The sequence below is a fragment of the Silurus meridionalis genome, chromosome 28, assembly GCF_014805685.1.
Source record: "Silurus meridionalis isolate SWU-2019-XX chromosome 28, ASM1480568v1, whole genome shotgun sequence".
NCBI lineage: Eukaryota > Metazoa > Chordata > Actinopteri > Siluriformes > Siluridae > Silurus > Silurus meridionalis.
In genome coordinates this window covers 16,278,712-16,296,211 of record NC_060911.1, presented here as the reverse complement: position 1 = coordinate 16,296,211, position 17,500 = coordinate 16,278,712, and the positions used below count along the sequence as shown (strand labels likewise).

Below are 17,500 nucleotides of genomic sequence, written 5' to 3'. Positions count from 1 at the left end.
ATTTGCGATAAATAATTATAATGCTAAAAGTTATATTCATAATATATTTATTTCTGTGAAGCTGTTTTGAGAAATTGTCCATTGTTAAAAGTGCTCTACAGTTGAACCTGAATTGGAAATGCATTAGAGATGAAATGAACTTAAATAAAAATAACAATAATAAAATAATAATAATTATATATATATATATATATATATATATATATAAATTACTACAAGAAGTCACATTTTTTTATATTCCATTCAATAATTTTATTCCAAATTTAATCCACTATAATTTATAATATAATGCTTTATTCAAAATCATTATACTGCTGCATAATCTTCTTTTAGAATTTTTGTTATTGTTTGAATTGTGATTGCAGATCCCAAAACGTCCTGTCTGTTGGGGATCAAAGGCTTGTAAAGAACAAATTATTATTGTTATTATTATTATTATTATTATTATTATTATAATTATTATTATTACTACTGTTATTAATATGATTATTATTATTATTATTATTTCTTTCAGTGTGTAGGGAAAAGGCTATACTTGTTTTGTTCTGGTTTATTTCTAAAGAGTTTTGGTTATTGAGTTGTGTTTAATAACCACATTTTTTAAGCAATAAACACACACACACACACACACACACACACACACACACACACAAAACAAGTTATATATTATCATAAAATATTGCTTTTTTTGTAACCCGTTGCTTTCAGCTATTTGGTTAACAAACTACATCAAACTACAAGAAAAAAGATATTATCTACATAATATAGATTATAAAAAAAAAGGTGAATAGTAGTAAATATTTGATGAAATACAGGTGAAACATTTCTAGTTTAATGCAAATCAAATCAAATCAAATTTTATTTGTCACATACACATACATACAGGGAACGACATGCAGTGAAATGCTTATTACGACGGTCCGGCATGAGGGAATATAATGGGGTGAAAAGGAGAATAAAAATTATAAATATAATAACAAAGAAAAAGAAGGCAGATAAATAAAGTATAAAAACTATATAAAAATATATATATGAAGATATAAAGATATATTTATATACAAAAAAATGCTTATGGCAGTGTGCAGATAAACAGTAAACAGGAAACAACAGTAAACAAGTTAAGCATGGTTTTGATTGTCCATAAAGTGTCTGTGTGCGGTCTGGTGTGGTGTAAAGTGTCCTTGTGCGGTCTGGTGTGGTGTAAAGTGTTCATAAAGTGTCCTTGTGCGGTCTGGTGTGGTGTAAAGTGTTCATAAAGTGTCTGTGTGCAGTCTGGTGTGGTGTAAAGTGTTCATAAAGTGTCTGTGTGCGGTCTGGTGTGGTGTAAAGTGTTCATAAAGTGTCCGTGTGCAGTCTGGTGTGGTGTAAAGTGTCTGTGTGCAGTCTGGTGTGGTGTAAAGTGTTCATAAAGTGTCTTTGTGCGGTCTGGTGTGGTGTAAAGTGTCCGTGCAGTCTGGTGTGGTGTAAAGTGTCCTTGTGTGGTCTGGTGTGGTGTAAAGTGTTCATAAAGTGTCTGTGTGCAGTCTGGTGTGGTGTAAAGTGTCCGTGTGCAGTCTGGTGTGGTGTAAAGTGTCCGTGTGCAGTCTGGTGTGGTGTAAAGTGTTCATAAAGTGTCCGTTTGCAGTAAGGTGTGGTGTAAAGTGTCCTTGTGCGGAATGGTGTGGTTTAAAAAATAAGAATATAAAAAATATGAAATGTAAAGTGTACTGCGCTGTGCGAGTCCAGTGTCTAAAGTGTCGTAGCACGAAAAGTGAGATGTGTGCAGGGAAAAAAGGTGATGATGGAGAGAGTGGGCCAGTTTTTAGATCCTGGGTGTTTCCTGGTTTAAACTTCAATGGCCTGCAGGAAGAAGCTCCTTCTCATTCTCTCTGTGTTCACTTTCAGGGAGCGGGGGCGTTTCCTCGAACGCAACAGAGAACAGAGCAGGTTAAAGCTTCACTCTTTGTATATTAGTATATATTATGTCATGTATATCAGTTTGTCCTTCCACAGTACACTGAACTTCAAAACACAAAGTCTGAAGCTTCTACTGCTCTGGACCAACCAACAAATGCGTGGCTGAACAATCAGCTGATAAGCACAACTCCTCCTGATCAGATTAGTTCAGGCTCTGGTTCTGATCAGATAAAGGAGAAGATCTACAAGGTTGTTTGACGTCTCAGTGTTTTGGTGGGCCGGTTCCTGGCTTTGTTCAATCGAATTAATTCCAGAATGTAAGCATTTATTGAATTTTTCACTTCATGAATTCCCTTTAGTTGAATGGGCATGAGGGCATTAATCAGAGCATGAGGGCATTTGCCAAATGCTGTAAATGTAAAGTAAGCCCACATTCTGACTTCTGGTATAATAACTGATTGCACTCAGCAAGATCTCGAACTTTGATACACTAAAGTGACAAGGATTTGCAGCTGGGATTATGCTTTCTAAACATCCCAGACTGTGATGTAGGAGATGTGAGGAGGCCTGGGGTGAAGTGAGTGTTCACATTCATCCCAAAGGTGCTCTATAGCAGTTAAAGCTCTATAGCAGGAGATCGTCCACATCTTCCAACCCATGTAAAAAATATCTTCATGGAGCTGTTTTTGGGCATTTTGTATCAGGTAGACTTTCAAAGAGCTTGATCCCCCAAAATGTGTTTTTCACTTTCTACACTTCCTACTCACCAGATTTGGCTCCTGCAGACTTCGCCCTGTTCCCAAAGATCCACCCATTTTGACACCGTTGTGGCGATCCAGTGCACATTGCAGAAGATGCTTTGGAAAGAAGATTTCCAGGACACCTTCAGAAGTGGCAGGATCGCTGTATTGCTGTGCAAGGGGCTTATTTTAAAGGTGATGGTGTATAAACATAGATGAATAAAGTGCTTTCGTTAATCAGAGCGAGTCTCCAAACCTCGTATTTAAAGTTTTCTTCCAGATGAAATTTAATCTTCTTGATCATAGATCAGTTCTAATCTATAAACAGTAATCCGTTCATTGTTTCCATTCGGTTTGATCGATGTTATGTGTTTGACCTCACTGTGATAATGAAGGTGATTTCCCTTTGTATTGACTCTTTGGCTGAAACACAAACAAGCCACAGTGCACAAAATGTCTCTGTCAATAACATCAGTGCTGATGTTTGGACGCTTTTTTAAAGGTTGCACACTTGCTTCCTGCTTGTTAGGGAAAGAATCATTGTAGCGCGAACATCTTCATAGTGATGGTCAATTTATTCAACACAACCACATTGGAGACCTTAATGGCTACTTTCACTCAAAATTAAAACCCAAGCAATAACTGCATTTGTGTCGTGTTTTGTGTCTGTGACTACAAACGCTATCAGACTTCTAGAAACACGTTTTTTTCACCTGGCACAACCACCAGACTCTTTATTTGCTATCTGAAATACAAGTGCATTTCAGACTGACTTGTCAAGGTCATGTCTCAAATGCAATCACAGCTTGAGCAGTATTTCCATCAAAAGTGTTCGTCAAGCTGAGGCAGTGGGAATGTTAACTGATTAGGTTCATCACCATGAGGATGAATTATGTGTTCCCAAGGTGTATGCTTATCCTGTCTGAAGATCTCCTGCTCTTTAGTCCTTGGTGGTTTATAAGAAATAGCTTTGCATACTAAGGTTTAAACATGAACCCCTTTGAGACACGGTTTATTAAGAATTAATTCTTTATTTCTACATTCCCTAAAAAAAAAATTCTCTCTCTCATTTTGATTTGCTTCTCCAAGGAAAAACCTGAAGAAATAGTCTGGATGAGTCTGGAGTTCCCCTCAGATGCTGGCTGAACATTTTTCTCTTGAATATTTCATCTCAACTCAGAGTGGTTAATTGGTTAAGATGAAGGTCAAGCCATTTCATTCTGACTCTCTCTTTGCACAATTTTGGAGTTTTTGATGCGTTTGGTCCAAACCAGTCATAAGCAAAAACTCTTACTGGGACTCGTCAAAAATGGGAATCGACAAGAAAACCATTTAGATTTTTTTTTCCAGAATCTGTAGCTATATTGAAGCAGTACTATGGATCAGGAGGCCCTTTAGAGCTCCAGGGTCTTGACCCTTTTTTGCTTGGAGCTTCAGCACTGAAGTTGAAGTTTCGGTGTTAATATTTATATCACCCAAGAATGTAGTTAAAGCCATTTGGATGATCACAAACATGGAGTTCCTGTGCACAAAGCCAGACCAATGGAATGGATTGGAATATTTTAAGGATAGAGCTTTGAACTCATTGCTATTGAGCACCTTTAGACTGGAGGTTATTATAGCAGAAAATGGAACTCTCAGTGTGGAACATGATGTTAAAATCGTATGCTCAGGTGTCCACAAAATTATGCCTAAATAGTCCATGTGTTTAATTAGAACCCTTAAACTCTTTACTATTTTGTCTTTGAGCTCTAGATCTAATGAAGACGCCTTGGCGTAACACCAGTACACATCAAAATGCTGCAGGAAACATGGCTGCCTCCCTCAGGATCATTCTTGATAAATCCTAGCTCCTGAACCTTAAACAACAGTGTAACACATTTCATATTTGTCAATAAAATCAACTAGCTGTTTGTAAAGCAGAGGTTATTGCTTCATTTAAAAGATTTATTTATTAAATCTTACATTTCAGGGATCACCATTTCTTCTCGCTTGTCCAGCCGCCTGGTTTTCTCAGCCACGGATCCTTCATGTTGACTGGTCAGAATTAAATTCAAGCAGGGAAAATATATAGTGGTCGTTTATCAGCAGTGATATTTTTGGCACGTTTGTGTTGGAAACCGGACGACTGAAAGTATTAATCCATCGTGTTGGCTAAAAGTGTGTTTCCCTCAACAACGTTTGGAAATTTAGCAACATTTCATTGACAAAACACAGGAGTTTTGAGTTTAGTTGTTGGTCCTCCAAAGAGGATTCATATTTTCTTTTCCAATAACGGGTTCAAGTCATTGTGGTCAAAGCTAACATAAACGCTCCTTAAGTACCAATGATCACGTCTTCTTCTTCTTTTCTGACTTCCCAGACTTATCCTGAAACTCTACCCTTGGAAAAATCTTCTCCAATTATAGGCCACTCGCTTCTGCTGAGGATGACTGCACATAAAAAAGATCTATGAGTTTACTGTAGATGATACTTCATGAACTTTTAAGATAAATTGGGACTGTAATTAATACGAATAGTTTGCTTCAATAGCTCCATGCATCCATCAGTGAACAGTTGATAACCTCGACAATGACAGAACTTATAATGAATTGATGTTTGGAGTTGAGGAGGATGATGAGGACGATGTCTGGTTCCACTCAAGGATTCTTCCTAGGAAAGACTCAGAGTTTTTCTCCTCACTAATGTCACCTCTGACTTCCTCAGTAGGAGTAAATGTACTGTATAACAAACCAGTGTTGAATTCTGGATTGAGTGTTTCCTTCTGATCCAGTTCATCCCAGAACAGTTCACTAGGATTTAGGTGCGGTGACTGGGCAGGCAGTTCCATGATAAATAGCTTTCACTTCAGATGACTGTTTGCTCTCTATTTTACATGTACAGAGCTCGAACGTACACTTGGGGTCCAATAAGCCACAGTCCAGGTGCATGGTGTTGCAGAATGGAATGGTAGCCATGTTGGTTCAGGATTTCTTTCACCCCATTCCAAAACAACCACAAACCATTAAGCTTCCACCTTCAAGTGTGATTGTGAGGGTGAAGGAGTTTGATCACATCTTCTCTCCTGGTCTCTGCTCTTCTCTTAGAGACAAAAAATGTCCCATTTGGACTTCAAAGTTCCATGATTATTCAGTTTATTTTGATTGCTGCTACTGTCTTGTGTTGTCTTTTGCACTGTTTGCACCAGTTGCACACATGCACTTTATGTGGTGAGGAACAACTAAAGCAACAGAATATGTTGTCCAACATCCTCCGATGCCTTTAAGGACAGAATTAAAAAAAGGCAGGTGAGGGAGCTCGCGCTAACAAATATTCCACACGACCTTCACATGACCTCCACTGTTTCAGAGGCTAAATTAAAGCATTTAAAGGGGAACGCAAAACAGACGCTGGGGTTCAGGAAATTCTTTTAAGGATGCTCTGGCTTTGGGGTTTACTGTGTATAATAACCATCAGAGAGAGAGAGAGAGAGAGAGAGAGAGAGAGAGGAAAAGAAAGAGATGGAGAGGGGGAGGGTGAGAGAGAGATGGAGAGAGAGAGAGAGAGAGAGAGAGAGAGAGAGAGAGAGAGAGAGAGAGAGAGAGAGGAGAGAGAGAGAGAGGAGAGGAAAGAGTGGAGAGGGAGAGAGAGAGAGAGAGATAGAGAGATAAAGAAATAAAGAAAGAAATAGAGAGGGAGCTATATCTATAGATAGATTTCCCCAAACTGCTCTACAGCAAACATCACATACATCTGCTGTCTCTTATCAGGTCAAACACACTCACACACATACACACACACACACACACACACACACACACACACACACACACACACACACACACACACACGTCACTGCACCACACTGACAGCCAGCAGGAGCTTCACGTTTCATCTCTGACTCCATAAGACCTTTTTTATGTGAGTTGGACTTCTGGAGCACAGACAGGTGAGGAGATGTTTATCCGACACTACGCAGGAACAAAACAATCCGTTTCAGGTGGTTTAGAGAAAAGAGTCAGTGATGGAGGAGGAGGAAGAAGCAAAGTTACGGGTGAAAAACCTTTTATTTCTCTTATATCACTTCAATTTTCTGTATTAAATAAATAAACTCTTTCTGTATATAAAACTCCATGTACATGTGTACATCTGTATACATTACAGTGATCACGTTTCACTAAAGACCCAGTGAAGTGCACTGAAAAGACACCCCACACTTATGTGGTTCTTCCCCAGACAGAACCATCAGAAAATCCTAGACACACACGTGGATAAGAAGATTTGGATGGCTTGAAATTTTCATTTCATTTAATAATAACTAGGAGACCCAAACCTGTTCCAGCATGACCCACAGTACACAAACTCAGCTTCATGAAGATCTGCTTTCCATAGGTTAGAAATGTGTGAAAGATCTCCTGCTACAGAGGTCTTGGGATGATTGTTTTCATGCTGACTGCACCCCAGGAAAATAGGAAGAATGAATCTGCAGATGAAGATTCTGCACCGTGAAGATGGAAGAAGGAAGATGAATAAATTTCACAACAAAATCATAATCATAAAATCTGGTGGAACATCTTCCCAGAAGTGGAGATTATTATAAATGTAAATGGGAACTAGAACTGGAATGGGATGAAAAAAAACAAACAAAAAAAACCACACACACATCTTCTGGTTTGGTGTCCACAAACTTCTGACCCGTTCTATCTGCTCACACACATTATACATTTTTGAGCAAACTAAAATCAATAGTTATTATAATTATTAATATACAATATCAAGGTATAAATAAAATATTTTACAGATTATAGCATATTGAAAGGGTTATAAAATGTTTGCAGTTTGAGAGAATAATGATGGTGTATCTTCAGTGTGAAGTCGAGGGCAGTGGTGGTGCTCAGGAGACGCGCTCACTGGTGTTTATGTCGACTCGCTGGTGTTTACTGCTGTCACTCTGGAGGCCTGTGGGACACACAGACTGTGAGGTTTGGGTCAAAGATTATGGGAACTATTAGGAAAAGCATTTCCTTTCTGCTTCTTCTCTCCAAACGCACGAGTGGATCCTCTTCCTGTTTTCTCGACCTTTGTTTTATTTGAAGACACTGAGGATCACGGCTCTTCCTCCCATCGTGTGCTGAAGGAGAAAAGACAGCACAGGAGCACTAGCGTGCTAATAACAACACGGTATGACTAGCATGCAGTAGGTTTTATTACCTTTTGGTCCATGAATATGTATTAAATTATTCCCAATAGTCTTTTCTCTTCATTTTATAGCATTTTTCCGAGTGTACGTTTCAGTCTACGGTTTTATCCAATCAGATTTCAGCTATCAGGTGTTTCCAGGGTCAAAGGCGTCACCATGAACACTGCAGGCATCATCTACATTCAAATCCATGTTGCTGAATGTTTAATCAAATTCTCGCAACCTGCAACTGCAGCAAACCGCACAAACTCAAGTATATTCATGCTGATTTAGTAGCTGTTTTTCTTCATTCCACAACTGCTGACACAGTTTTACATGAAGAGCTGGACGTGGTGAAGAAAAGGTCGTCTGAAACAGCTCGACACAGTTGTCATGCTTTTTCATTTCTACTTTTGCGTTTTTGTTTCCTGTAGTATTTGCACCAAAACAAACAAATTTGCCTTTATTTCAAAACCCCAGGAAAAGCTTATGCACAGAAACAATGCAGAGGTGATGAGGTGAGGTGAGGTGATGAGGTGAGGTGAGGAGGTGAGGTGAGGTGAGGTGATGAGGTGAGGTGAGGTGATGAGGTGAGGTGAGGTGATGAGGTGATGAGCTGAGGTGGTGAGGTGAGGTGATAAGGTGAAGTAATGAGGTGAGGTGAGGTGAGGTGAGGTAAGGTGGTGAGCTGGTAAGGTGAGGTGATGAGGTGAGGTGATGAGGTGAGGTGACGAGGTGAGGTGGTGGTGAGGTGATGAGGTGAGGTGAGGTGATGAGGTGAAGTGATGAGGTGAGGTGAGGTGGTGATGAGGTAAGGTGAGGTGATGAGGTGAGGTGGTGAGGTGATGAGGTGAGGTGAGGTAATGAGGGAAGTGATAAGGTGAGGTGGTGATGAGCTGATAAGGTGAGGTGAGGTGGTGGTGAGGTGATGAGGTGAGGTGATGAGAAGAGATGAGGTGGTGAGGTGATGAGGTGGTGATGAGGTGAGGAGAGGTGATGAGGTGAGGTGATGAGGTGAGGTGATGAGGTGATGAGAAGAGGTGAGGTGGTGAGGTGATGAGGTGAGGTGATGAGGTGAGGAGAGGTGATGAGGTGAGGTGAGGATGAGGTGAGGTGAGGTGGTGAGGTGATGAGGTGAGGTGATGAGGTGATGAGAAGAGGTGATGAGGTGAGGTGATGAGGTGAGGTGAGGTGAGGTGGTGAGGTGATGAGGTGAGGTGATGAGGTGAGGTAATGAGGGAAGTGATAAGGTGAGGTGAGGTGATGAGCTGATGAGGTGAGGTGAGGTGGTGAGGTGATGAGGTGAGGTGATGAGGTGAGGTGATGAGGTGATGAGAAGAGGTGAGGTGGTGAGGTGATGAGGTGAGGTGATGAGGTGAGGAGAGGTGATGAGGTGGTGATGAGGTGATGAGGTGAGGTGATGAGGTGATGAGAAGAGGTGAGGTGGTGAGGTGATGAGGTAAGGTGATGAGGTGAGGTGATGAGGTGATGAGAAGAGGTGAGGTGGTGAGGTGATGAGGTGAGGAGGTGATGAGGTGAGGTGATGAGGTGAGGTGATGAGGTGATGAGAAGAGGTGAGGTGGTGAGGTGATGAGGTGAGGAGAGGTGATGAGGTGAGGTGATGAGGTGATGAGAAGAGGTGAGGTGGTGAGGTGATGAGGTGAGGAGAGGTGATGAGGTGAGGTGATGAGGTGAGGTGATGAAGTAAATATGCTGCTGTTAGAGATGATGCATGCGGGCGGTGCAGCTGCGGTTACAGTGAAAGGAGACGTGCGGTAAGGAAACGTGCAGTCTGTGATGCAGTGCTCTGGTATACTGCGTTTCTCTGTAATATCAGTGTTCAATCTCAGTGTGTGTCTCCAAATCCCAGCAACCACCACGGCCTCCCAATATGGCCAACACAGACTACTACTCCCTAACCACTCAAAAACACACACACACACACACACACACACAGACACACACACACACACACTCAAACACACACACACACACACACACACACACACACACACACACACACACACACACACACACACACACACACACACACACACACACACACAATCACACAGTCACACTCACTCACTCACACACACACACACACACACACACACACAACACACACACACACACACACACACACTCAAACACACACACACACACACACACACACACACACACACACACACACACACACACACACATATACACACACACACACACACACACACACACACACACAGTCACACACTCACTCACTCACACACTCACACACACACACTCCTTCACAAACACACACACACACTCACACAATCACACACAGTCACACACTCACTCACTCACACACACTCACACACTCACACACACACTCACTCACACACACACACACACACACACACACACACACACACACACACACACTCACACACACACACACACACACACACACACACACACACACACACACACACACACACTCACACACATACACACTCACACAATCACACAGTCACACTCACTCTAACACACTCACTCTAACACACTCACACACACACTTAAATATGGCGATTTTACAAAGTTTTCAGGTTGATAAAAAGACAGACAGGACGTGATTTCTCAAATTTATGAGCCGTGGTCCCACTGATGACGAGGAGTGTGTGTGTCCGTTTGTGTTGTGTGTGTGTTTCTCCGTGTGAGTGTGTGTGTGTGTGTGTGTGTGTGTGTCTGTGTGTGTGTGTGTGTGTCTGTCTGTGTGTGTGTGTGTGTGTGTGTGTGTGTGTGTGTGTGTGTGTGTGTGTGTGTGTGTGTGTGTGTGTGTGTGTGTGTGTGTCTGTGTGTGTGTGTGTGTGTGTGTGTGTGTGTGTGTGTGTGTGTGTGTGTGTGTGTGTGTGAGTGTGTGTGTGTGAGTGTGTGTGTGTGTGTGTGTGTGAGTGTGTGTGTGTGTGTGTGTGTGTGTGTGTGAGTGTGTGTGTGTGTGTGTGTGTGTGTGTGTGTGTGTGTGTGTGTGTGTGTGTGTGTGTGTGTGTGTGTGAGTGTGAGGTGTGTGTGATAATGAAACAAATATTTAAAAAATACCAATAAAATCCCATACGTTGTCAGAAGTTTGTGGACTTCTGAGCAGAAGATTGGTGTCTTTGAGAACATCCTGCTCTTATAAGAAGCTCCAGTCTTCTGAGAAAAGGTGTTATTACATTTTGTGGAGATTCATTCAGCCTTCAGGGGTGTTAGTAAAGTCAGTTATTGATGTAGGTGAGGTGAGGAGGCCTGGATAAAAAATTCAATAGGCTTGAAGCTCTATAGCAGATATTCCACTCCAATCCATGGAAAGCAGATCTTCTTAGAGCTGGATTTGTGCACTTTGGATGATGTTGGAACAGTTTTGGGTCTACTAGATGTTGGTGTGTGGAAGAAACACATATGGCTGAAAAAGAAAAAGTTTAGTGTCCCAATACTTTTAGCCATGTGAGTTCTCTGGATATTTTTTTTTTTTTTAATAAATACAAAAGAGAAAAATTATTATTATTATTATTATTATTATTATTATTATTATTATTATTATGTAAATATTAGATTAAACAGTGACTTTGTCTGGTTTTTTATGTCTGCTGTTATTTTAGATTATATAGATCAATATTTGAAATCGATATGAATTTAAGAATTAAAGGCGTAACAGAAGCAGGCAAGAGACACCGAAGCTCTCGCTGCTCTGCTTTACTGCACTGTTTACTGCTAACGCTTCAGCTCACAGCCGGAAGAGAAGAGAAGAAGAGAAGAGAAGAGAAGAGAAGAAGAGAAGAGAAGAGAAGAGAAGAGAAGAGAAGGGTGGAAAGAAAGAAGGATCAACTCTTTCTTTCTCTCCATCACACTCTCTCTGTCGAATTAAACATGCTCTTGATGTACCAATGATTTTATCCTTTTTTCTGTTTTCTCGATGTTCACCCTGATGGTCCTCTCTTCACTTGGAGAGCATTCAGTGCAGATGATGGTTCCTGTGGAATGTTCCACTCAAACTCATGAAAATGGATCTGGGCTGTAATCCATTTAAAAAGTTTGCTAAAGTTTACGCTCGAGTAAACATTTGATTACAGATTACAGATTGGAGAATCTGGATCGGGGGTAGTAAATTCTGTAGACTGGATTGTGAATTGTAGAATTAAGAATGTGGATTCTAGATTGTGGACTCTTGAATCCAGATTGCAGATTCTGGATTGGGGAATATGGATTGGTGATAGTAAAATCTGGATTGTTTACTGTTGATTCTGGATTAGTGATTGTATATTCTGATTTGGAGATTGTAGATTCCAAATTGTGGACTTTTGAGTTTGGTTTAGGGATTTTAGATTTCGGATTTCGGATTGTTGTGTTACGATTATAAATTCTGGTGTGCAAATGTAGATTGTGGACTTTGGAATGGGGTTTATAGATTCCAGAGTGGGGATTGTAAATTGTGTTTTTTGTTTCTAGAGAAATGTGGATTGGTGCAACACTCATTGTTAAAAAATGCCTAAACAAATCAAATTGAACTGAATTGAATGTGAATTGGCAGATGTGTGGATGAAAGCAAATTGAGTTCCTCATGATATTACTGAAAAAATCCAGAACACCTTCCGAAGTTTCCGGGTTGTTGATGTCAGTGCTGAGTTGGTGGGAATGAAATGGTTTTGGTGTTCATTGGTGAAGAATAAAAGTAAATGATATTAGTGATTTTACACTTAGACCAATTTTGCTAATGTGTATAGAATCAGTTGGTAATGAAAGTTGTGAAATGTGTTTTGTAAAATCCACTTTCTACCTTTCTGCTCGCTTCTCCTCATTTTATCATCCTTGTCATTATATCCCTGAAGATCCATCCACGCTAATGACACTTCCTGCCTGGTTTTAATCATGTGCATGATGAAGATAATTATTCTGTATCATTACAAATTATATGCTTGTATCTCGTTAATAGTTTTGTCCTAATCATTTCTGCTCAATATATTTGATGAAGTCTTGTAGCTCGATCCATCAGTGGCCAAGGTTCATCGAGTTTAACAATGATAATTACCACAGCAATTAAAAATCAATTTCAATACGTTTGAATCATTAAACACATTTTAAAGTGTCAATGCCTCAAAAACAATCTGGAAAACAATAGTCAGTATTGCAGACGTTATATGGTAAATATGTGTGAATGATTTCACGTATTGGATCTGACACTAATCTGGTTTGGAATAAAGTGTTCTTATGCTAATTCAATGTGAAGCATGAAATCAATGCGTCTGTGGTTTACGTGAACGTGAAAAAGCACAGCACAGGACGGACACACATCAAGGACTTCATTTGTATTCAATATTTACTTTGGGCAAGTTCCTGGTTTCTTCAGATTCGTTACTCACCGGCTTTCTAAACTATATAGATCACATCTCCAGCAGATTGTGGAATGTGCTTGTGGAGATTTGTGTGAGATTCATTCATCCACAAATTACTGTTGACACTGTGGGCTCCTTCCATATCCTATATTAAATAAACCATTTCCTCATACAAAGCTGTAAAAAAGAAAAGCTCTCAGTGAGACCCTTAATAGGAAGATCTCCTGGATGTTTGGTGTACTGTGTAAGAACATTGCAGTTTTTCTTTTTTTCCCTTCACCAGCAGCAGATCGCCGTGATTAACTTCCTTTTATGTCGTTTTCAGTGTTGCTCTTTGATGCCGCCACCTCCAATTAAAGAGTTTGAGGAAACACGACTCGCCTCATTAGCATCAGCCTGTAATTCGATTATGACGTGAATCCTCAAGCGAGGCCTTGGAGCACGAGCGGCGTCTATTTCTGCTCGCCTCGGCCAGACCCCGACGAGTGATTTAGCGCATGTTTGAAAACTCAAGCCAGGTTCATTAGACCATCATAAGATGAAGTCTGCTTCTGTTTGAGAAGTAACAAATGTCATACTGCAAACGGTGAACCGCAGCCACCTGCCTGCCTCCAACCTTTTCATTTGTTTAAATTAGCGTGTTACTGACTAATGACTCCTACGGATCAGTGATTCTCTCTCACACGGGCGCTCGGGGGACGGACGAGGGCGGCGTCCCTCAGGGGTGGAGGGGGAACTTTGGAAAGGAGGGGGTTCTGTTAGGTATTGCTGTATTTGTTTTTTAATGTTCACTCAGCCACATTTTTGAAAGTTTGCTGTAACAGCGTGTACTCGGGGAAAATGGATTGCAGGCTTAGAAATGATTGATGGCTCAAAAACACACACGGCGGCTTGCGTGGTCTCGAACACACTGTTCGACTTCTGTGAGGCAACAAGCTCATGCATTTGTTTAAACACCGGAACGTTTTGGGAAGCGACTGGTTAATTTTACCTCAAATCGATTTTTTTTACTTTACTTTCTTTACATTCTGAAATGCCCGAAATTAAACACTTTCCAGAATATTCCTCTTTTTGTGTGGATTGTAATCAATAAGTGAAAGAATTGTCAACATTTACACTATGAAGAGATAAACTATATCAACAAAAGCATTGGGACACCTGACTTTCCCAGCCATATGTGTCATTTGGTAGCATCACTTGAACTAGGAGACCCAAACCTGTTCCAGAGGGACACAAAGTGCCGCATTTCCATGAAGACCTGCTGTCCATGAGTTGGACTGGAAGATCTCCTGCTATAGCATTTGTATCCTTTCTGGATGAATGTTGATGCTGATTGCATCCCAGGCCTCCTTACCTTACTTACATCACTACGTGACTTTTCTCACTGTGGCTGAAAAAATCCCCACAAAATCTAGTGGAACATCTTCCCTGATCCATTCTGATAAAGTCTTTATCAATTGGAAACCACCTCTGCTGCTGATGCTAGCTCCACATAGATGGCTTCAAGATCATACCATCACAGTAGTTCATAATGATAGCTTAGGAATACAATTGCTACAAGTCTTGAACTCAAGTGTCCATCAGTGAACAGTTTATAACCTCAACAATGATGGAACTATAATGAGTGTTTTTCAGATGAGAATAGGGTCATTAGTGTGGTTCCTGTCATGCTTTTATTCTTAATGCCATCTTAGGAGGTTCTTCCCTCACCATTCTCACCTCTGGTTCACTAATTAGGGATCGCAATATACACTAAGCACTGGAAAAAAGTTTGTGGACATCTGACCATAAGATAGGGATATGACTCTTTTTGAGCATCCCATTCCACATTCCACATATTAACCTTCGCTCTTCTGGATAGATGTTCCTCTAGATTGGGAAGAGTTGGAGTTTGTAGAGAGGTCAGAGCTCAACTCAAGGTCTTGATGGAACATGTTTAGGTCTCCTAGTTTAAGTGAATCCAAATACCTCTAATACAATTGCCTCCAAGTTTGTGGTAACAGTTTGTGGAAGAACCACATATAGCTGGAGAAAATCAGGTGTCTGAATAGTTTTTATAAATATAATGTTTAAACAAAGAAATGTAGCTTTAATGTAGAGTCACTGACCAGGGTGCTTTTTATTTATTTCTGTTTTATACCTGGATTTTGATAGACAGATAGTTTCCCACAAAGGTAGCTCAGATACCTACAGGGATGTCTATCCGTTTGAAACATTACTACAGCTCTTTCCAAACAGAGATAAAGCTGAGCACAGGGGGTTCAGGGATTCAAGATTGAACAAATGCATTTTTCATTGGTCTGTGGACTCCAAGCAAAAAAACCCTTCGTTGCTTATACCATCACTCACACTTATGGGTTTGGAAAGGGAAATTCTTCCAGTTGCAGATTTATCCTCGACTCAAGCTAATCATGTTGATCAATGGAAATTCTTTGCTGAAAAACCAAATGGCTTGGTGCCATTTGCTGTTTTTTTTATTTAAAAAGTCCAGCAAAAATGAAAGAATGCTGTACTTATCTGAGCAGGCCGTTATGAGCTTGATGTCCATGCGCTTTTTCTTGGCACGGCTCTTTGGCTGAGTTTCGTCGACACAGATTTGCCCTCAATTTCCATTTCACTTTCCATATTTGGCATCTCGTACATTTTCACCTTGAATCGATCAGACTACGTTTTCCAAGCATCCACAAATTCTTGCTTGGGTCCGCTCCGAAATCTGAAAGAACAAGCAGCCCTGGACATCCATCATCATCCGTATTCTTAGCTAAAACAAACGGCCGAACGCTAAGGTTAATACGGAGTTCCCGTTTATCGCTGTTGTTTTAAAGGAGTTAAATGGCTTCAAATCAACTGCTGCGAGGTCACGGAGCAATCACACGCGGCGTACGGTTCGATCCTTATAAGCCCAAGAAAGAGTGTGTAGCTTGGAAGCTTGGAGAAGGTCCAAAGTGTAATAATTAGACATGGGATGCTGGAGTTAAAATATTGTGTGGAGAAAAAAAGGCTTCGGATTTGACTTTGGAGGAGATGTTTGGGTGTATGCAAAGTGTTTTTTTGTGTGTGTGTGTGTGTGTGTGTGTGTGTGTGTGTGTGTGTGTGTGTGGGTGGGGTGGGGTGGGCAGTGGGGGTTTGCAAGCTGGATTGCTCCTGGATTGTTAGCCTTCACCTAACAGCTAAAGACTTGAACTTAGATATTGACCTTAGAACCACAAAATAATTGTGGACACCTTATATGTTCATTTAGAACATCTTGTTTCTCATGTAGCCTCATTGCTGTAATAATAGGATTCAATCTTAGTCAGTCTAGATTTTGGAGTGGGCTCCTAGCAACCACAAGGGTGTTACTAAAGTCAGGTACTGAGGAAGGTAAAGTGAGGAGGCCTAGGGTGGTTCCCATTCATCCCAGTAGTGTTGGAGCTCTATAGGCGATATTCCACTCCAACCCATTGAAAGCAGATCTTCATAGAGCTGCCTTTGGGTCTCCTAGTCCAAGTCAAAGAAAAATCTCATGCTTCCACATCTAAAGACATTCTATAAAAGATTTTTTGAGAGTGGACTACAGAGAACCACATACAGTGAGGAAAATAAGTATTTGAACACCCTGCTATTTTACAAGTTCTCCCACTTAGAAATCATGGAGGGGTCTGAAATTGTCATCGTAGGTGCATGTCCACTGTGAGAGACATAATCTAAAAAAATCCAGAAATCACAATATATGATTTTTAAACTATTTATTTGTATGATACAGCTGCAAATAAGTATTTGAACACCTGTCTATCAGCTAGAATTCTGACCCTCAAAGACCTGTTAGTCTGCCTTTAAAATGTCCACCTCCACTACATTTATTATCCTAAATTAGATGCACCTGTTTGAGGTCGTTAGCTGCATAAAGACACCTGTCCACCCCATACAATCAGTAGGAATCCAACTACTAACATGGCCAAGACCAAAGAGCTGTCCAAAGACACTAGAGACAAAATTGTACACCTCCACAAGGCTGGAAAGGGCTACGGGAAATTGCCAAGCAGCTTGGTGAAAAAAGGTCCACTGTTGGAGCAATCATTAGTAAATGGAAGAAGCTAAACATGACAATGTCAATCTTCCTCGGACTGGGGCTCTATGCAAGATCTCACCTCGTGGGGTCTCAATGATCCTAAGGAAGGTGAGAAATCAGTTTAGAACTACATGGGAGGAGCTGGTCAATGACCTGAAAAGAGCTGGGACCACCGTTTCCAAGGTTACTGTTGGTAATACACTAAGACGTCATGGTTTGAAATCATGCATGGCACGGAAGGTTCCCCTGCTTAAACCAGCACATGTCCAGGCACGTCTTAAGTTTGCCAATGACCATTTGGATG

The 17,500-nt window shown here is 40.8% G+C and overlaps 1 long non-coding RNA gene across 1 annotated transcript in view; it reads left to right on the top strand.

Annotated features, from left to right (window-relative positions):
• The window catches only part of LOC124381112, a 4,063-nt gene extending 1,185 nt beyond the window's left edge, over positions 1 to 2,878 (top strand). The window contains exon 2 of the long non-coding RNA XR_006924795.1: positions 2,667 to 2,878. This is a non-coding gene — a long non-coding RNA (uncharacterized LOC124381112). The remainder of the gene's footprint in view (positions 1 to 2,666) is intronic.
• Positions 2,879 to 17,500: the final 14,622 nt, after the last annotated feature.